Source organism: Symphodus melops (assembly GCF_947650265.1).
Source record: "Symphodus melops genome assembly, chromosome: 3".
Taxonomy (NCBI): Eukaryota; Metazoa; Chordata; class Actinopteri; order Labriformes; family Labridae; genus Symphodus; species Symphodus melops.
Window position 1 is genome coordinate 20,635,451 of NC_136693.1, and position 20,237 is coordinate 20,655,687.

A 20,237-nucleotide genomic window follows, 5' to 3' on the forward strand; every position below is an offset into this window, starting at 1 on the left:
GAGAGAGAGAGAGAGAGAGAGAGAGAGAGAGAGAGAGAGAGAGAGAGAGAGAGAGAGAGAGAGAGAAAGAGAGAGAGAATCATTTCTTCCTTTCTTTTTACAGCCCGGGATTTTACATTAATTGCCTCGTTGAGTGTTTAACTCTGTCTGAATGGATGGTTGGGGGCACTCCCACTTAAAGTCCTGACAAAAATAAGTAGCTTTCATTCATATATAAATCCACAATAAAATAAAAAACAAAAGCAGCAATCCTGGAGCCTCATTCACCGACAATTCTTGAGAAGAAATTTTGTTGTGAAAACCCTTTTTTTTTCGGAAGATTCTAACAAGCACCAAAGTTTAGGAACAAAATCTGAAAGCATTTTTGGACAATATAGAACTGATTCTGACTCCGATTAGTTCACTTAAATGACTTCAGTTGTGATCTGGTGCCTATATAGAAAATAAACTAAATTAAGATTAACTGGCGGCGCAGTGGTTAGTGTGTGCACCCCCATTTACGGCGATTTGCCCCCTCTAATAAAATGATAAGGGAACCTCTTCTCCTCATTTGGTCTCTTCAAAACTTTCATGCTCTGGCCTGGCTTCTTTCACGTCCATAGCTTCCAGTCCCTTGCCTCTCACCATGGCCCTCTCACTACAAATTTGCTTGTTTACTCACTCCCCCCCCTTGCTAACCCTGATTTCCTCTCTCTCCATCTCCATCACTCCAACCCTCTCTGTCTCCTGTCTCTCTCACACTCACACACACTCATACACACACAGATACACACACCAACTCCCCTCTCTTGTCTCTACAAAGTCGCTCAAGCACATCTAAGCCGGGGGGTTTGAGTCCCAATGAGAGCGGTTAGGGCAATCAGTGCTTTTCACACCCTCTGATGTTCTTAAAAGGTGGAGGGATCAGACGCCCCTGCTGTACCCACCACTCTTCATGGACACCACACACACACACGCACACAAAACACATTCAGAGAAACCAACTCACGTGCAAGTTTACAAATGATTGCACAGACATTCCAAACAGGGTTACACACTCACAAATCAACATTCAGTTGAACACCACACATATTCATTCATTGCCCCCCCCCCCCCCCCCCCCCCCCCCCCCCCCCCCCACACACACACACACATACACACAGTGGCATCCCCTGTTGCTCTAAATGAGCTGGTTATTACAGTCAAAGCTACCACGCTGACAGTAGAGCGACATTAGCTTCCAAATATTGCATCCTTACAACAGTTTAAGCATAATCTGTCAAAATCTATCTATTTCAATGCTTTATTCCAGACATCATTGCTCCTGACATTGGATTAGAAACAAAAGCACAAAAAAAGCTTGTGATGCTATTTAGAGATTTGAAGAAACAAAAAACCTAGCTTACTGCACACTGTTTGCATTCACAGCAATTCAAAGTAAAGAGAGAATAGGCAGCGTAAGACAAAAGACAAGTGTGATTTTATTGCAGCTAAAAGAACATCTACATGTGTGACTTTCAGTGAGATAATGGTCATATCAAAAATAACAAATTTGGTGATTTCAGTATTCCATAATTCAATATCAATATTTCAATATAATATCTGTGCATATATGTCAATTCAAAAGTATATTAAAAATGCATTTTAATAGGAGATTTTTATCAGAAAGAAGGATTTCCATTACCAATATAGAGATAGTTATTGGTATGTTTTTTTTGTGATTAGTTGTTTTTTTTATTGGTTTGGACAAACCTGTAAATATTTGGGCTGAGCTAAGTGTAAAACGTTCACAGAAAATGTGAATGAATTATAATTTATTTTACAGTATATTAGAGCATTTTTTGTGTGGGTGGAAGTTCAGTAAGTTCAGAGTTAATTTTATTCTGGATGGAGTCAAATCTCTGAAACGTTTCATTCAGTTGAAGAGAAATAGACACATTGAGTGTTAATTAATCTAATCTGTAAGTGTCACAGTAGCATCTTAAACGTGACACTTGTTGTGTGTCCCGCCCCGCCTCCATTATAGAACACGCACCGACAGAAGCTATAAAAATGACTGCAAACTGTGCTTAACTTAATATATATATACACACACACACACACACACACACACACACACACACATACATACACATACATATATACATATATATATATACACATATACATACATTACATACATACATCATACATATATACATATATATACACATATACATACATTACATACATACATCATACATACATACCACTATATACTATACCCATCAAAGGTAAAGGTAACTGGTATAACAATGTTATAATAAAAAGCACTCCTCATACAGTACACAAAAGCACATTTGTGAGTATATACCAGCAGGGTTTCAGGTTAAAATGTTTTGACATAGTCCTTGCTGGACTATCATTCAGGTCTGTGGGATCAGGTGAGCATGATGGTGTGATATAGAATGCAGTTCGGAAACTGAATGTACAGCTCCACGTTCACCGTAATGCGGCAAAGAGCAGTGACGCTATCAATTTACACCGTAACGGGCAACACAGTCACTTTGCACCAAAGTGAAAGACACAAACACACACTGTAACACACACAGGGAGCACAGGCACAAAGTTCAGGGGGATTAATTCACTGCATCATGTCATCAATCCTACCTTACCCCCTACCGTCATAACGGAAGGAGAGAAAATGCGTGTGTGGGGGGGAAGAAAACTCAAATGCACTGTCCTGAAAACTGTGCTAATATCTTCATTATCTCTTCTTCCTTTTTCTCTTTTGCTTTGCAACTTTCTGCCTTGAATTTGACTCCATGTTCTCCTCTTTTTCTTCTCTTCTACAGTCCCATGTTCTCTTCATTAATCTATCCTCTCCTGCAGCCTCAGCCAGGCCGCCTTGATGAGCAGAGGCTCTTAGTCACATTGAGGTCAGTCTAAACACACACCCATACACACACACACCTGCATACACAGGGAAGGGGTCATCCTGACAGGGTTACGCTGCACAAAGTCAGCTTCCCATAATGTGGCTGCTTTCGCCTGCATCACACCCTCATGATCCAATTAGGAGCCTCCATTCCTCCAATCAGCTGCTGTGGCAACCAACGGGTAGTCGAGCAGGCGGGCAGCGCCAATCTCGTAAGTGCTTTTAAGGGATTAGAAGGTGGGTGGATAGCAGGGAGGGAGGGGAACACCTCTTTCCCTCCATCCTTGATGCTTTCGTTTTGTTGCTGAGACAAGAACACTTAAATACCTCCTAATATGCCTCACAAATTATTGTTGCACTTCCGAATACAAGTGGAAGAAGGATGGGAGGAAGGTGGAAAATGAGTTGCTAAATATGGGCTTCTGGTGCTTCAGAGTTCGTCAGTCAGTTTATGCGATGCTGTTCAATGTAGTTACTGTTATAACTGATGAGGATTCAATACTCAGCTTTGTTTGGGAGTAGGACTAAAGGTTGCTGTTCTGCTGTTAAAACCAGGGGAATAAGATGAGTCACAACTTTTTTTTAAGTCAATGACACTATATATAAACGGTGAAGTGCCAGTGTAAAGTTTCTATGATTAATTAACTCTACTGTTAGTTACAACCTATCCTGCTCCCTGTATATATATATATATATATATATATATATATATATATCACACCATTCAAAGGAATGCACTTTTCATTGGACATTCATTCTTGGACGTGGAGTGCTGATGGACGCTGTGAAGTGCTGTAAAGGTGAAGTTTTTCCCTCCAAACTTGAAACTTTTCTGTCCTTGTCCCTAATTGTGGCTATTTTTTTTTTTATAAATAATCTTCACCCAAATGCAAATAAAACTATATTTTTATAATGTAGCGTTTTTTTCAAAGAGAGACTAGTTTATAAAGTTAATGTAATATCATGTAAATCGATTATTTTCATAGCACTTCCATGCATCGGTCAAGCGCCCCTTTTGCGCCTGTAGAGAAAACACGTTTGCTCGTCCTCTGCCCAAATACTTTAGAAATGTCACTAGAGGTAACATATTGCCACTCAGTAAAACCGCTGCTATTGCTCTATCTATTGTGCTTTGAGATAAGTACTAAGCCTGAATAGGAAAGATGGCTGATCTCGGTTCTTGAGGATTTTATGCTAATCTTTGAAGGGTTGGAGTGAAATGTTGACTACAGGTCATTGTATGATTGAAAACCCCCCATCATTTTTTTAAAGCACTATACTCATTGGGCCTGATTTACTAAAGGTTTGCGTGTATTAAAACGTGTGCAAACTTGATACCATCAGCAAAAAATGTGCTATCTGATCTACTAACAGCGTGCAGTGAGGATTGTAAACGCCATGATTGAACTGTAACTGAACATTCACAGCGTCTGCAGTCTAAAGAATTTCAACATTGACATGTCGTCCTATTTCCCTCTTCTCGCCAACATTACATTTTAAACTGGGCATTTCATTTTCTCGGGTTACGCGTCTCTGGTGCGCTCTGGAGGGCTTCTCCAGAGCGCGCTCGTCTCTTCACTCTACAGCCCCCTCCCCTGCTGCTGCGCTGTGGGACACTTGAACGGGGGGCTCATCATGCTTGTACCCCCAACTTCAGTACCTGTTGCCATGAGATTTATGTCCGATCAGACGCAGCGCTGACCAGCTTCTGGTGCGCAACGATGGCACAAGTGGCACACACACTGCGCACCAGTGCCAGAGAGGACCGTGTTTAATTTAAAAAGGTTTTCTTATAAGCCACTTTTTTCTTTTGTTATATTCATATTTATCTGCTATTACTTGAAAACACTGAACGTTCATTTGCCTCTAACTAATATCTATTTTGCGCCTGCAGTCGTCCTGCTTTCCGTCCAAACTCTCTGTGACGTAAACCAGTAGAACGCGCAAAAGCCTGACAGAAATACTACCACCTCCACAAGGTTTGCACCTGACGTCATTCACGCAAATGTTCTTCGTAAATCACCCGCAAAACGCCCACAAGCCAAACGTGCAAACTTTTGCGGTGAACACGCAATTTAGTACTCTTTAATTGAGATCTTAATAAATCTGGCCCATTGTGTGCAAGACAAAATTCAACCATCTAAAAGCTTCATATTTAGAGTGTTGGAAATAATAATGAATTACAAAGATACAAACATATTGGTTACATTTTCAGTTTGTCAAAGCCAGTTTATAGCAGATTTTACTGGTCGCAAACCAAAGAAGAGATGAGTTAAATTTTCCTCACCTCAGGGTGAGCCATAAACGGGTATTAGCAATAAGCTAAGTTAATTAGACAATCATGCCTTTCATTTCAGACACATGCTTCATAATAAAAGCCCACACTTTGCTTCCTTCACATCAGGAAATGTGGTGGGTTTTTTTTAGCAGCAACAAATTAAGACACCTGCAGCAGAGAAACAAATCTTATAACCTCACAGATTCAGTTACAAGTAAATCAGATCTGAACACACAGTGAACTTTAAAAACATTTTGGTCATTTTGGCACACAAATTAGTCAGGTATCTTGTGCGCTTTCCCTTTTGAGAATGACTTGAAATACTGTATGCTGTCCAATCGGAAATTACTTTTTCAAGGCACATACAATCAGACAGACAATACCCACCAACAACAGTGCGTGCACAAAACACAGAACAGAGTTACAATACAGTAATTCTGTGATATACTTTGAACTAAAAAAAAAAGAAAAATACTGTGATATGAATCTGATGTTGTCCATCCAACGCTACCCTCACCTTGATAATAATAACCAAAACAGAAGTCATGTTGTCTTGCACCACAGTGGTCAGCAAGCAGACTGCTAACTGTGTCAGTACAAACTGCCTGATAACCAAATTTCATTGATGCAGTTTTTTAAGGTCAACATTGTTGTGTTAGTTTTGTGGTGCAAGCTGGTGTGCGCATGTGTGCACATAAGTAAGTGTTTACCTACCACTGTGCAGGTTTTATCTTTCTCCTAAGCATTTAGCTTGAGGCGTCAGGACCTCAATTAAAGTGAACTGCTTGTAGCAGTCATGAGTTTGACACACACACACACATTTGCACTTGTGTACGCACACACACAGGAGCAGGCAGATACACACAGGCACCTCTAAAGTATGAATATTTCACTATATGTAAGTCCTTTTACCTTGGAATGACCTGATTGTCCCACTGTGTATATATGTGTGTGTGTGTGCGTGCGTGTGTGTGTGTGTGTGTGTGTGTGTGTGTGTGTGTGTGTGTCACTTCATTTCCATAGAGGTATGTGGAAGTGCATTCAATCTACTGCTCCAGCAAAGACATGGACACTAATACAGGCACAGAGGACTTGGTCCAATGACACAGAATATTCAGTGGATAAGTGATGTAATGTTGGTCCTGCATGCAGCACAATGTGGTATGAAACAGAACTCAACCAGATATCCCTCTGAGCAGACCAGGCATCCTTAAATAATTCTTTCAATAATATTTGATGAAATCATTCTATTCTATCTGTGGGAAACCTTTAAATGGCTCACAAACAGATACTTCTCTTTTTGATTTATAACAGACATGGCAGATTTAAAATGTACATTACATAGATCCATTATCAGTGACATATTTGTAAAATCCAAACTACTACTACATAGCAGGCTAATAATCTGTGTTTTACAGTAAACAGCTCCTCACTTACTTTAAGAACTACTATGAGGGCTGGTTGCAGACAGAACACACACATATCAGACCCACACACACCACAGGTAAAATGAGAGCAATAGGGGAATTGCTTGGCATTTGTCTCTTTCTCCATGGTTGGTTTAAGAGGCCCAGTTAAGTGTTAAGTGTCTCATGGAAAAATACCACACACATTCAGTGTGCGTTCATCACCTGTGGCAGCTTCTCTCTTAGTTCCCAGACCCGCATCAATTACCAGGCATTTTACACAAATTCACCGAACAGAGGAGAGGAGTCGCAGCATCCGTCAGAGATGCAGGCAGGCAGTTAGGGACCATAGAGGGAGGACTGGTAGTAGAACTGCAGGCTCTCATGCTTTTTTTCTTTTTGTTTGTCTATGCTTCCTCAAACTCGTTATAGTCCTCTATAAACCCTCTGTGTCCCCTCTCTCTTCTGTCTCTCTCTCTTTACCCTGTGCTTGCCAAACATCTCTCCCTTGTGTTCACATGAAAGACAATTAGACCCGGTGACATCAAACCTTGCTATGACAGTTAGTGTTCACACACGCAGACACACACACACACAAACGCGCACGCATGCATGCACACACACACACACACACACACACACACACACACACACACACACACACACCTACACACACACACACACACACACACACACACACACACACACACACACAGGCCACCTCTCCTAAACCACACAGCCTTCTGTTCTGTTAATATGGCTGAAGAGAAAAGGAAGAAGATACTGATTTTATGTTAGATTAATTGGTACGACTGACTTTTTTAAATTGTACTAACTGTTCTCTGGTGTTCTCTTGTTTGTGTGTCCTTTTTATTGAGTGCTGCGCGGCACTTCAGCACCGCAGAGTAAGACATTTTCTCTCTTTTCTGTCTGATTTGGGAAGCTTGTGGCATGTTCTCCATTCCTCTATTCTCATGTTGCCCATACTCTCTAATGAAGGCTTAAAAATGTCAAAAATAACTCAAAAAAGTCTATATTAATCAAATAAACGATAAGGTTAGTGAATGGATGACTGGATAAGTAAAGAGCTTCTCTCTGACCGGAGTAATTCAGCTATTAATTAAGTCGGCTTTTCTCTAAGAATTGACCATTTCCTATAGATTATCAATACTTGGGCCACTTAGGCGTTTAGGGGTGACTAGGCAGCACCACTCTGTTGCTTCTTATGAGCATGTGTGTTTGTGTATGCGTGCATGAATAGTTGTGTTTTAATCATGAACTGATAGCAAATCAAAAGTGAGCCTATGTTTGTTCATGTACTATTTTGGTCTTTTTTTCTCACAGTAATTGTAATAGGAAATTAATGGTAATGTCTGTAATGATTATGTCAGAGCAGATGTGATAACTAATAAAACGTGACACTCAGAAAGACAGACAACCTAGGAAGTTAGCACGCACACACAAACGCGCACAAACACACACATACACAGCTGAGTTGTGGGAAGGAAGGGGAAACCCGAGCTGGACCTTGAGTGGGATAACAGAGGTCCAGGAATAGTGGCAATCGATGGATGGATAGATAGATGGATGGAGGGGGGAGGGGGGGATGAGTGGTCTCCTGGGTGGAGTGGTGATAGTCTTGCTGAGTGTCTGTGAGACCAAATCCTTTCCAAACTGTGGGGAGATGTATAGGGGGAAGAAGAGAAAGGAGGGGAAAAGGGAGAGATACTGGAGGAGGGAAATGAAACCAAGAGAAGAAAAAAAGGAGGTAGAAACTGAAAGGCAGAGTAGAGGAATGTATGAGGTTGGAGGCGCACGAGTAACAAGTTGTTATTTGGATTTTATCCAAAAACATTATTAAAGGTCGGGCAGGAAATTTCCTCCAGTTACACGTTCTTAACTTTTTTAACAGCAGATCTTATTTGCTCTGAAAAAGGAACACAGAAAATCCATCATCTGTAGCAGCCATAAACCTGTAAAAACTTCGACAAATGTTGGATGACAGTTCATTTTTCATAAAACAATCAAGTCTCTCTACTCCATGCATGCAAGAGCCCACACTCACAGCATGAGCTGAAATCCACTACTGGACCAATGGTGCTGTTGCATGTAAGTGAGGGGCGTGGCTTTTTAGGGAGCACAGAGTGGGTGGGTGAAGACGGAGAAAGGAGAGGATTCAAAAATCACGATACTTTTCAAAAATGACCAACCCTGCCTTTAAAGTTCCACACTGTTTTTAAATCACTGTGGATCTGACGTGTATGATAAATATTATCTTGTTCATCTTTAAAAAAACGGAGGTCCTTTGCTCCTCCGCAAAGAGGATTTTTTTTAAATCCATGATGGATAAATTAAAATTCAAAAATTCAGGAAAAAAAAGAAAGATCATGTGGTAATCATGTTTCAATGAAGTACAGAGCCATCAGCAGCAATGTGAAGGCTTTAATAAACATTGTCTAGAGCTCCTGACAAACAAACAATATCTTCGTCCTACAATGATGTAACCATTAACCCAAACAAACCGGAGCACAACTGGTTCTTTCATACAATCCAAGTACAAGAAAAATCTTTTATGAGCAACATACACACACATCCACACACACACACACACACACACACACACACACACACACACACACACACACACACACACACACACACACACACACACACACACACACACACACACACACACACACACACACACACAAACAAGCACATCCACACAGCACCAGAATAGCTGTAAAAACAGGTATCGATGAGAAAGCCTGGTCAATGACCATCAGAAGAAAACAGAGACTGCCATTAGCCAGTCAGTCAATGGCTAAAGCATTCTGGGTAATTCTAGCACAGATATACACCCAGACAGGGGGATACACACATCGACAGCAGAGGACAGTGTAAGGGGCGTCTTAACCATATACACAAATGCACCTACAGTCACACAAAGGGGACTGCAGGACTGCATGTCTTCTTTCACTGTGTCCATCATTTCTTATGTGAATATGCTCTGTCCTCTTTTTTTTCTCTTCGTGATATCTTTATCTGGTTTTTGTACCCCTCCTTCTTATCTCTTTTTCACTCCCACTCCCTCTCTCTCACACCCCCTGTGTGTCTCCGAGGGGTAAAGTGGCGGTTGGTTATTCCTTGGGGGTCTTAACCAACTCTCATTAGTGCAATGCAGTTCTGTGTGTGTGCATGTATGTGTGTGATTGTGCACCAGTGGTGGGGATGATTGTGCATTAGCAAGCCAGCTAATCAATGGGAAAAACCACTGAGACTGGGCCCCTGCTTATGTTACCGTCAACGCTATTTATAGGGAAACACACAAAATCCACACACATGAAAATCTCAAATAGACATATGCTGCTTTCTCACATCAGCCCACTCGGACTTGCTGCGGAAAAAATACTAGGGGTCTGGCAGGAGAAACTCCAGGTGAATTTGGCTGTTTGAGTTCACATATACAACTCCTCGTGGAAATACCCAGAGCGATGTGTGAAAAGGGTTATAATGTGTCTTATTTTCAAAACACACTGCTGTTATACAGTAAGCCCATAATGTTCAGGGCTATGCTCATTTGCTGAAAGGCTGCATGAAATACTGTCAGTGATGAACAAACAGGCACTTAGGAGGCCTAGTGGTCTAAGAAGTGTACCATCATTTCAATTTCCCCCTGTTCCCCAGGGACTTCTGTTGCTTGTAGAGCTTGTCTGTTAAAAAAAGAAAAAGAAAAAGCACAACAAAAGCCGAAATGCCATCAATTGCTTTAAATTCTTATGAGTATGTGTTCCTTTCTTACATGTTGTAACCTAAAAATATGTAACGGTTTGTTGTGAATCCCCAAAAAATTAAACCATGTAACTTTTTCCCTTTGGCTCCCTCCCTTCGCTGTCTCACCCTCCCTCTGCCTCTCTCTCTCTCTCTCTCTCCAGCTTATCTGTCTTTCCTAATGGGAGTGAGACAGATTAACGTCAGCACTGGTTTTACTTATCATACTGTAGCCAGCACAACCCTGCAAGGGATAGAGTGGGAGCAAACTGCATCACTATCAACACGGGGCATAAACACACGCACCACTGCTACAACTACACTTAACACACATCCATACAGTATGTACACAGACAGATAGCACTGTACACTTCAGTGATACAAAGAATCTTACTGAAGTTTAAATAGAGTCTGAGATTCTTTTCTCTCTGTTCATCAAACTTTCTTGTGCAAAAATAAATATTTCTAAAGATAAATATGATCAATGTCATTGATATTAAAACCTTTTACTGTTATGTTATAGTCCATCAATTTATTATGAGAGCTCAACCTCTAAATTTAAATACAGATTTGCATTGGACAATATTAATTTATCTACTATATTCATGTTTTAGTGTTTCCATTTTAGTACAAATTGTATTATTTCTGACAGGGGAATTAGTATTGTGCAGTTGTTTGGTTGTTAATTCCCCCTCCCCCCTGGTGTACAGGTGTATGCAAATGAAAGTGCACCTATCTGTGTGTATTATATAGAGACCCAGCCTCCAATACACAAACATTCTCACACAAACATTTAGAGCTTAATGAAGCAGAACCCAGCCTGGTGCCCATTAGCCTGATAATTAATAATTTCTCCCTGCCTCTTTACACACTTAACTTGCAGAGAAGGTTGTGTGTGCGTGCTGGTGAGCACTTGTGAGTACAGGGTATGTGTGTGTTTGTGCCTGCTAATGCTTGTGCACTTTAACTGATAAGGGATATGGTTCATCATGGTATAAATGTATGTTCACATGTCTGCACAGGTTGATGTCTACTTGATGTTGCCGGTGTATTGGCTGCAAACAGATGTGTTCATCTGTGCAGCTTTGGTTCAATATACAAACTTTTTTGAAACTCATCTTAGGGTTTATCTTAATATTTATTTCACTCTAAATTGAAGTCGTGTTTGCTGTTTCGGACAAGTTGTAAACCTGAAACACTGTCTGTGTAAAGATTTAGGCAAAGGAAAAATCATGTTTTCAGTGGGACAGAAGGTCTTTGGTTGGAGTATACCAATGAAGTACATAGCAATTTAACCCCTTTCTGATTAAGATACTGTGGTGTTTGAACCATCATCCTGACTTCTGCACAGACCCAGTGTCACAGGTGGTTACTGTCTCTATAGTTCCTCATTATCTGATATACCTGCAGATGGTTTAATTGTATTTAGATGTTTGAACGGCACCTTCATAGATACTGAGGCCCTGACAAGCATTTATAAGTGGAGACATTTTAATGACAAAAGGTTGTCCAAACATTTTAAGACATAACTAATTGTACTAATTGTAAAAATACTGGCTCTATGAGAAACAAGTTTGAGATCACCATTGATGGTAAATATCGGTCATTGTGGGAGTAAAATTTTAACTTGACTTAATTTAACATGGTGTAAAATTGATCAATGTCTCAGTTCCAGTGACAGCTGACAAATGGTCACCCGCAACTCCTCCTGTGTTCTGTAGTGTCAGTGTTTTAAGAAAAAGGGAAACAGACAACACATAAGGATTGAAAATATGTACCATGATGTTGTGAAGAGGGATCCATATTCGGTCTTCCTCCCTCTCCTCTTTCGTCCCCACGTCACTTATTCTTACAGCTAAGATCTAGATATTGTTGGAAACATAGACAGAGACAAAGATAAAGAAACACAGACAGAAAGGGTGGAAAGATTTTAATAAGAGGCCAGATGGAAATGCTACATATTTCAAGCTTGTCTGTCTTTCTCTCATTCGGCCAACTTTCTTCCTTCTCTTCTCTTCCTATTTTAATTTATCAAGTTCCATCCCCATCTGCACTCACTCATCCTCCATCCCCTCCTTCACCTCCCTTCTCTCTATCTCTGTGAATAGAACATCAAAAGCCTCTGAGTTAGATGGGGAGTGACAGTGTTTGCTATTGGTATGCAGGCAGACATGTCTGCTCCAAAGTGTTAGTCTGAAGGCCTTGGCTAAGTGTTTGTCAAGACTTAAAGCCATTGTTCTCGTCTCCTCTTCCTCAGATCTCAAACCTCTCCCTCTCTCTTCCTCTGTCTCCCTCTCTCACTCCACTTTTGTACTTTGAAGGAGCGTTTTACTACTCTGTGTTTGTGTGTGTGTGTGTGTGTGTGTGTGTGTGTGTGTGTGTGTGTGTACAATGGTAGACCGTTTGTAGTCGATGTGTGTGTGTTAGAGAAAGGTTGTAATTTTATGTTTTTTTGTTTGAGAATTGTGTGTAACACTGAAATCCACCAATATGTTGCAAAAATATGATTGAATTCTTTAAAAGATAAACAAAAGCCAAGAAAAAATACTATCAACACAAATGGAAGATTAAACCTATTAAATTTCATGAATGAAATGTATGTAATGCACTAAATTGCCGAAAATATTGTCTCGTATTGATTCCATACCCCCTGAATTTAATTGAATAAAAAGCTTATCAGAACAGACTTTGCAATAACAGTTTGTATCAGATGTGCAGAGAATTAATCATTTTGTATCTAAGAGACTTTGCTTGACAGATAAAGAATGGCCACAAGGGCCACAACAACACAGGAGAAAGCCCAGAAAAGTCATAGGAGCAATAGGAAGTCTGCATATTCATGGTTTGTGTGAAGGTCCAACGACAGTGAAAATGTTATTAAAGTCAACTTTTTAATGAATGTGAAAAAGACGTTAAACTGTTTATTTAGTTAAACTGATGATGATGTGGTTGGTGAGAGGAAACACTCTGATTGGCTGTTCGGTGGGTTTCATGTCACTCCAGCTCTTGACACATGTTCGGGAAAGCCCCTTGAGCCTGCTGCTGTAGTATCCATTTATTTAGCTTTATCTTCTTATTTGTCACCCTTGCCTTTTCTTTTCTTTTTCCACTAAAAGACCAAGAGCTGACAACAGCAGTGCCATTTTCAACTTTTTCTCAAACATTATTCTCGATTAGAAGTAAGCTACCTATATCACAAGTAGTCCACGGTGGTTGGCCGTTGGCTGTAGTCTTCACAGCGTGTTCAAGTGCAACTTTTTGGCCAAGACAAAAGGCGCGCCACATTTGTTCTTCCTCGCTACTAGTTCATCACCGTCTGCCTGGTGTTTCAGGACCTTAAAAGAAAAAAGACCAGCTAAACAACTAACGTTGACGCAGAGCAACTGTTATGGTGCCCCAACCACAAACAGTCAAACACTGTGATACCATCAATAATCATGCTATTTTGGAGGTGTTGCTCTGTTACATTTCCAGTCTTGTTTTCCATTTCACTGTGCTCATCCCTCCATATCCTGTCACTTGTTTCTCTTGACTCCTAGCCTCACCTTCCTTGCTTCAATTTCTCCCATCTTCCCCTGCATGCCTTCCTTGGTCTCTCACAGTTTAACTGGGAGAAATGTGTTTTCAAGTGTGAGAACGTTGTGTCAGTGGGGTTTTTGGTATACAAACATCACAAAACAGACTTGCAACACTCAGGGCCTGGAAACAAAAAAGCAGCTCTTTCTTTGAAGTCCAACCCAATGTTCTATAGGGTGGAACTGTTAATCACTGATAACCCTGCAGCATCTCATCTCTCTCTCTCTCTCTCTCTCTCTCTCTCTCTCTCTCTCTTTCTTCATGTGTCTCACCCATACTCATGCATTGTTCCACTCCTCTTTCTTTTTCACCTCATACCTCTCTCACTTTTTGAATTATTGGTTTTCCTCTTCTCCATGTCTTTATCCTCCCTTTCCTCTTTTCATTCACACAGTTTTCACAGGAGAGTTTACATCTTGTTGTGGTGCTTGGCTTATTATCACTGGTGTGTTGGTAGGGACTGCCAGTGTTGTAGCAATGAGCGTAGTGGTGCCAATAAAGCAGATTATGAGTTGATTTTGGCGAAGGAGGCTGGTAATTCCTTTAAACAGACAAAGCCGTTCCATTAGCCCCCCGCTGGTTTCCTGAAAACAGACACTATTATGCTCCCAAAACACAAGCGAGATCACAGCTAAACATACACTCAGACAGTACCATTGCAAACCAACAAACACATAAATAAACTTGCTTTAATTGCATTTTTTGGAATGCGCATGTCAGTGCAAATGTGTTTACGACTGTGTGCAAGTCTGTCTGTTTGACTTCGGTGCACCAACCAGGAGCATAAACCAGTTTCCTGTTATACAATGATAATAAAGGCTCTCAATAAAAACATGTTCTATTGATAACACCCTTTTACTCTACTCACATTCACATCATCACAGACACTCTCAGCTAGAGCTTTCAGCTCTAGCTGAGCTTTGGAATATGTCCACAGTCAGCTGTGGAATATGTCCACAGTCATAGACACCTCCTTCTTTTAAACATCTGAACTGTAGAGTTTGAAGACAACAGTTTGACAGTTTTATCTTGTTTCTAAAAAATCCAAGCAATACAGTACCTTCAAAGAAAAATGTCTTTTGTACATTTCCACCATGATAATCATGATACTTGTCTTTTCTTTTCTTTTTTTTATCTACTGCTTCTATACTTAGTATAGGGTTTAACTCAGTGAGGGTGAGGGGGGTTTGCACTTCATTGTTCAAAGGCACCACAGTTGACTGCAGTGTCAGGGCTGGACAAAAAAAAAAGGGAAAAAAAAAAGTGGGAAACGGGATCGGCACCAACAGCTGCACACGCCATACCATTATGACCACTGACAGGAAGTTAAATTCATACATTTTTACTTTTACAAAGGCACCTGTCAAAAGGATGACTATGGTACGCAGCAGGTGAACAGTTTGTCCTCAAAGATGGTTTGTTGGAAGCAGAAAGAAAAGGGCACTGTTATCAAAGTTGCTCAGGATGTGAGCAACTTTAATAACAGCCAAATTGTGATGGTCAGACCACTGGGTTAGAACATCTCCAAAAAGGCGGCATTGAGGGGTGCTCCCATTCTACAGCGGTCGATACCTACCAAAAGAGTTAGTAGGTATCAGAACACAGTGCATCCCAGTTCGTACAGGACTGTGTAGCCAAATACCAGCTTGCCCATGCTTTGGCCTGTCTACCACATGAAAATGCCTACAATGAGCAATAAAAACTAGACCACAGAGTAATGGAAGAACGTGTCGTAGAGCAACACAGCAATGAGTTAAAGTGGTTGACTTGGACTCCAACTTCCCCAGAGCTGAATCCAGTGGAGTATCTGTCGGATTTTTGAAGGCCAAGTAAATGATATACCCCAACCAAATTTGGAGGCAGTTGGACTTTAAGGTTCTGCTTGGAACCAGACACCACAGCACACCTTCAGCTTAAGTGGATTTCATGTGTCGTTGTGATGAGAGGAGGCGATTTTAAAATATTATACACACCGGTCATAAAGCTACAACTAATCTGTATATATTTAAGCTCAAACGACTAAAATGTATGATTCAATGTACACTGAAGTAAACACAAAAAGACATTAAAGCAGAGTAGAAACCCTTGTAGACTAAGAGACAGAGTAGCATGTGAAAAACAGGCAGTAGATTTGGGCTCCATGACCTGCTGCTAAGGGATACAAACAGAGAAATACACACACAAACACACACAACACACCAGTTGGGATACCCAGACCTGCCACTGAACAGGATTACCTCTGTCATGGGAGGACCGGTATCCCCTCATCAGCGTGCACACAGACACAGACATAGACACACACACATTCACACCAAACACAATAATGGTTCACTGGGCAAGCTGATAAGAAGCTGATGTGTGCGAATGTGTTTTGTGTGTGTGCGTGTGCCGAGAAGTCTCTGATGGCAAGGATTAGGGACTCTTGACTCCCTCAGTCTCTCAGTGAAGTAGCAACCAGAACAAACACATGCTCAGGCACCCTCAGAAACACACAAACACGCTCACAAAAGCAGTGGTTCAGTTGAGAGTGCCGTTTTGGATTTCACTTTTTTGCCTGCTGCAGCAAATCTTTAACTCTACAAAACTGTATCCAGTAAAATGCAGGTGATTTGTTGAGTTTGATAGACATGAAGTGCATTTGATCCCGGTTTAAATCGAAATCTTTTTTTTTGATTTACCTTGTGCATTTCTTTTTGCCATTTGCCAGTTTTTCAAGCAAGTTTGAAGTTACATCTAAACATGTCTTTTTCCAAACTACAGTATATATTCTTTTGAGGGCTCAGGAGGTAAAGCCGGTCATCTTCTAATCAGAAGATCAGTGGATTGATCGCCTGCTTTCCTTGTTTCCGTGTTAAAGTCTCCTTGGAAAAGTAACTGAACCCCAAATTGCTCCCTTCGGCATAGCCATCGGTGTGTGGGTGTTTGTGAATGGGTTTATGTGACAAGTAGTGTCAAGCGCCCTTAAGAGTCACAGAACCCAGGGGCAAAACAGAGGATAAAGAAAGAAAAGCATGGAGCTGAAAATCATTTTATTTGCAATAAGAAGCAATAAAACTACATCCATAAGTTAGAGTGAAACCTCTCTATTGGAAGATTGTTGACTGTGAGCACATGAACTTTAAAATCATCTTCTTATCTGACAAAGCAGTAAGAGAACTGGAACTTAATTGATTCTGGTTCCTGACAGTTACTCGACACTGATATTGATAACCTCCAGGACAAATTACACTGTTATTGCTATTTACTAATTCCTTCAAACATAGCAGGTAAATTCCTGGAGACAAAGGCGTGGCCAGTTTCATGCACTCATTGAGTTGTAGAATATGTGTTTATATACTTTGCTGTACAACAGTGTTCCCCACAGAATGCCATATATAGCAGTGGCGGGGAACTATTTATATAACGATAGGTTATATATCAGTGTTAGGTTTGAATTAGAGATGATAGTGGACTCCTTAACATAAAACTTAGATTAGACTCTGTGGCAGCTGAAAATGAAGCACAGATCATTTGACATAGCTAAACAGGATCTCAGAGAAAAGCAGGTTGGTTTGGTGTGGCTAGCTTTAGCAGTGCTAGCAGTGCTAGCGGTGCCAGTCTTTGGACCTCCTTCTCGGTTAACATCCACATGCCCGTCCTAAAAGTGGTTACGCATTGCTTTGGTCATTATGAATGTTTAACCTGACACAACTTACCTACAACTTTATCTTATGAGATCAAAACACTGCCAAACTGTGCTATACGAGTGGTTATCTGTTCCCTGTTCTTATTTACATCTGGGTAGTAGGTCGTGGAGAACCATTAATGTGAGCTACAGCTAGAGAATAGAAGTAAGAGAGTGATTTCTGACAACAAACAATGTACATTTAATCCCCAGATGGTCTACATGCTGAAATGGTTAAGGATGGTGCTGCTAAAGTGAGTGCAGCATGGATTTGCACCTCCATTACAGCAGGTCTACCTGCTGCAGGTGTTTTTAAACCGATGTCTCGCTGTTTTAAATTTAAGATGATTAAAAGAAGCACTCTGTGGCTCTGACTCGTGTGCAAATGAGGGGCTGCAAATATTGTTTCTTCTGACAGCGTTATCAAGAATCACCGCTAAGGTCAGCTTTGCTAATTCTCAGAGTGTTAAGAATTTCTGTTCATGTCCCAGAGTCACTAGGTTAAAGTATGAACAGTATAAATGTTTGATTAAAGTACTTTATCAATAAAAGGAAAAAATATTTAGACACTCGTCTGTTCCTTACTTGTTCAATATTACTCTCAATATATTATTGAAATGATAGAATACAAAAAAGCAGAGATAAGTCACAAAAATGTAACACTATCCAAATGATTGAGTATTATTTTCTACATTCACAAGAATATAATGAGCGGTAAGCATCCAGATTGAATGGGACAGCCCTCACCACAGACAGAAAATGAGAGCTAGGCAATAGTAGGAAGTGTAGAAAGTGGAATAGCATGTCAAATTGAGGGAGAGAGAAGGGAAGGGATGAATGTTAGAGAAAAAGAGAAGGAGCACTTAACCCCTGGTTAGTGGGGTCAGATCCCTGTGGTAGGGGGAGAAGAAGGTCCCTGCATGAACAAGCTCACGCACACACACACCCACCCACACACACACACACACACACACACACACACACACACGGACAGAAATGCGGAAAAGCATAGAGGCACACATGCATATACCAAATCACTATCACGCTCACTGTGCATCTACATTCTGATACTTTTCAGTGGTTTCAATTCCTTACGGGGACATTGGGACTGAAAAGATTCCTCAAATTAAACTTGTCGGACTCCCTCTCTCTATCTTTACCACACATGCATACACAAATACACAAGGCCATATCCACCCACAAACAGAAGAACCTTAGCATTAAGAAACTTTAGTATAAGATATTTGATAGTTCCTTCATCTGCCAAAGTGTTGACTCCCTTTAATAGCTATTTGTAAGTCAATACTAATGACAAGTTAAATGAGGACAAAAGAACAAGCAGGAAAGATGGATGAAACAAAGTGAAAAAGGAGCGAGAAAAGACAGACAGAAAAAAAAAGAACCAGAAAACAGACAGATACACAGAGAGCAGAAAGATAGAGCAAGTGAGTGCAACTCAGAAAACGGGTGAGAGAGAGCAAGAGAGAGAGAGAGAGAGAGAGAGAGAGAGAGAGAGAGAGAGAGAGAGAGAGAGAGAGAGAGAGCAAGCATCAATTATTTAGTGAAGGTAACGTGAAGCTTCCTTGGATCAGGCAAACTGCTGGCTCTTCCCCAGAGAAAAGAGAGAATGAATTAGAGTGAATTTATTAGAGACCATGTGTGTGTATGTGTGTCAGTCAGTGCAGACCGGGCATCCACCCTGGTTTCTGCTGTTGTGTGAGCGCATTTCCAACACACACACTTACACACAAACAGATCCTGAGAATCCCAAGCCTGTTTCCAGGTTCATTAATAAAACAGCAGCTCTTTATATGTGCTCTTCCCCTCGCTGTCTTGCCTTTCATCCTCTGTTTGTTCACACACACAGTGGGATTTTACCGTGTGTGTGTGTGTTTGTGTGCGTGTGTATGAGTGTGTGTATGTGTGTAAACTCCAATTGGGATTAGGGGATAGTCCAACTGTTTGTTCATCAGTCAGACAATTGTCGACCCAAGTGTGGTACATATAAATATGTGATCTCTCTTTCATCACGGGTAAAGCAGAACACAGCTGAATTCAAGATGTTCTTGGCCTCACCAAGTTATTATTCTTTGTTGGTGATTTACACACCTGATTCCTTCCTTTAGCTTCATTTGATCTACCTGTATCAAGTGAAAAATAAACTAAAACTGTGAGAAAAATGTCTTCAAGTAAAAAAACAAACAAAAACAGAACAGGAAAATGTGTGAATGAAAAATGTGTAGAAATACAGATATCTGTTTATTTGTAATGACCATAAGTCACAGTGAGTTGTGGACTGATCTTTAAATAAAGGAGGAGCTGAGTTAAAAGAGTTTGAAGTGATTGAACAGAAGAAAAAGAACAAGCCCAGAACAATTAGATGACGCCAATAAATATTTTAAATTGGCCATTATAGCCTGAGGAATTGAAGGAGCTAAAGTTTAAGAATAAGGATAAGATGTTAACTTCGATTCTTACATTACAATTCTACCATGCACTTTAAGGTGTGGAGTTGCTTGTTAAGTAAATGTTAAGAATTTTCAATTAACAATAGTAAATACTCATGTGGCATAACACAAGACCCAGTAACCTTCTGGGGTTTATTATTTGAAAATTCAGCAAACATGAGAATCCCCAGCGACCTCT

General features: G+C 40.5%; 1 protein-coding gene across 5 annotated transcripts in view; it reads right to left on the reverse strand.

The window, feature by feature from the left end:
- The window catches only part of esrrga (estrogen-related receptor gamma a), a 135,001-nt gene that overhangs the window by 91,526 nt on the left and 23,238 nt on the right, over window positions 1–20,237 (reverse strand). The window contains exon 2 of one of the 5 annotated variants that reach the window (XM_079339447.1): window positions 12,130–12,213. The exons of the other annotated variants lie outside the window; for them this stretch is intronic. The gene's annotated coding sequence lies outside the window, so the exon portion shown is untranslated. The remainder of the gene's footprint in view (window positions 1–12,129; window positions 12,214–20,237) is intronic. 5 annotated transcript variants of the gene reach the window in all.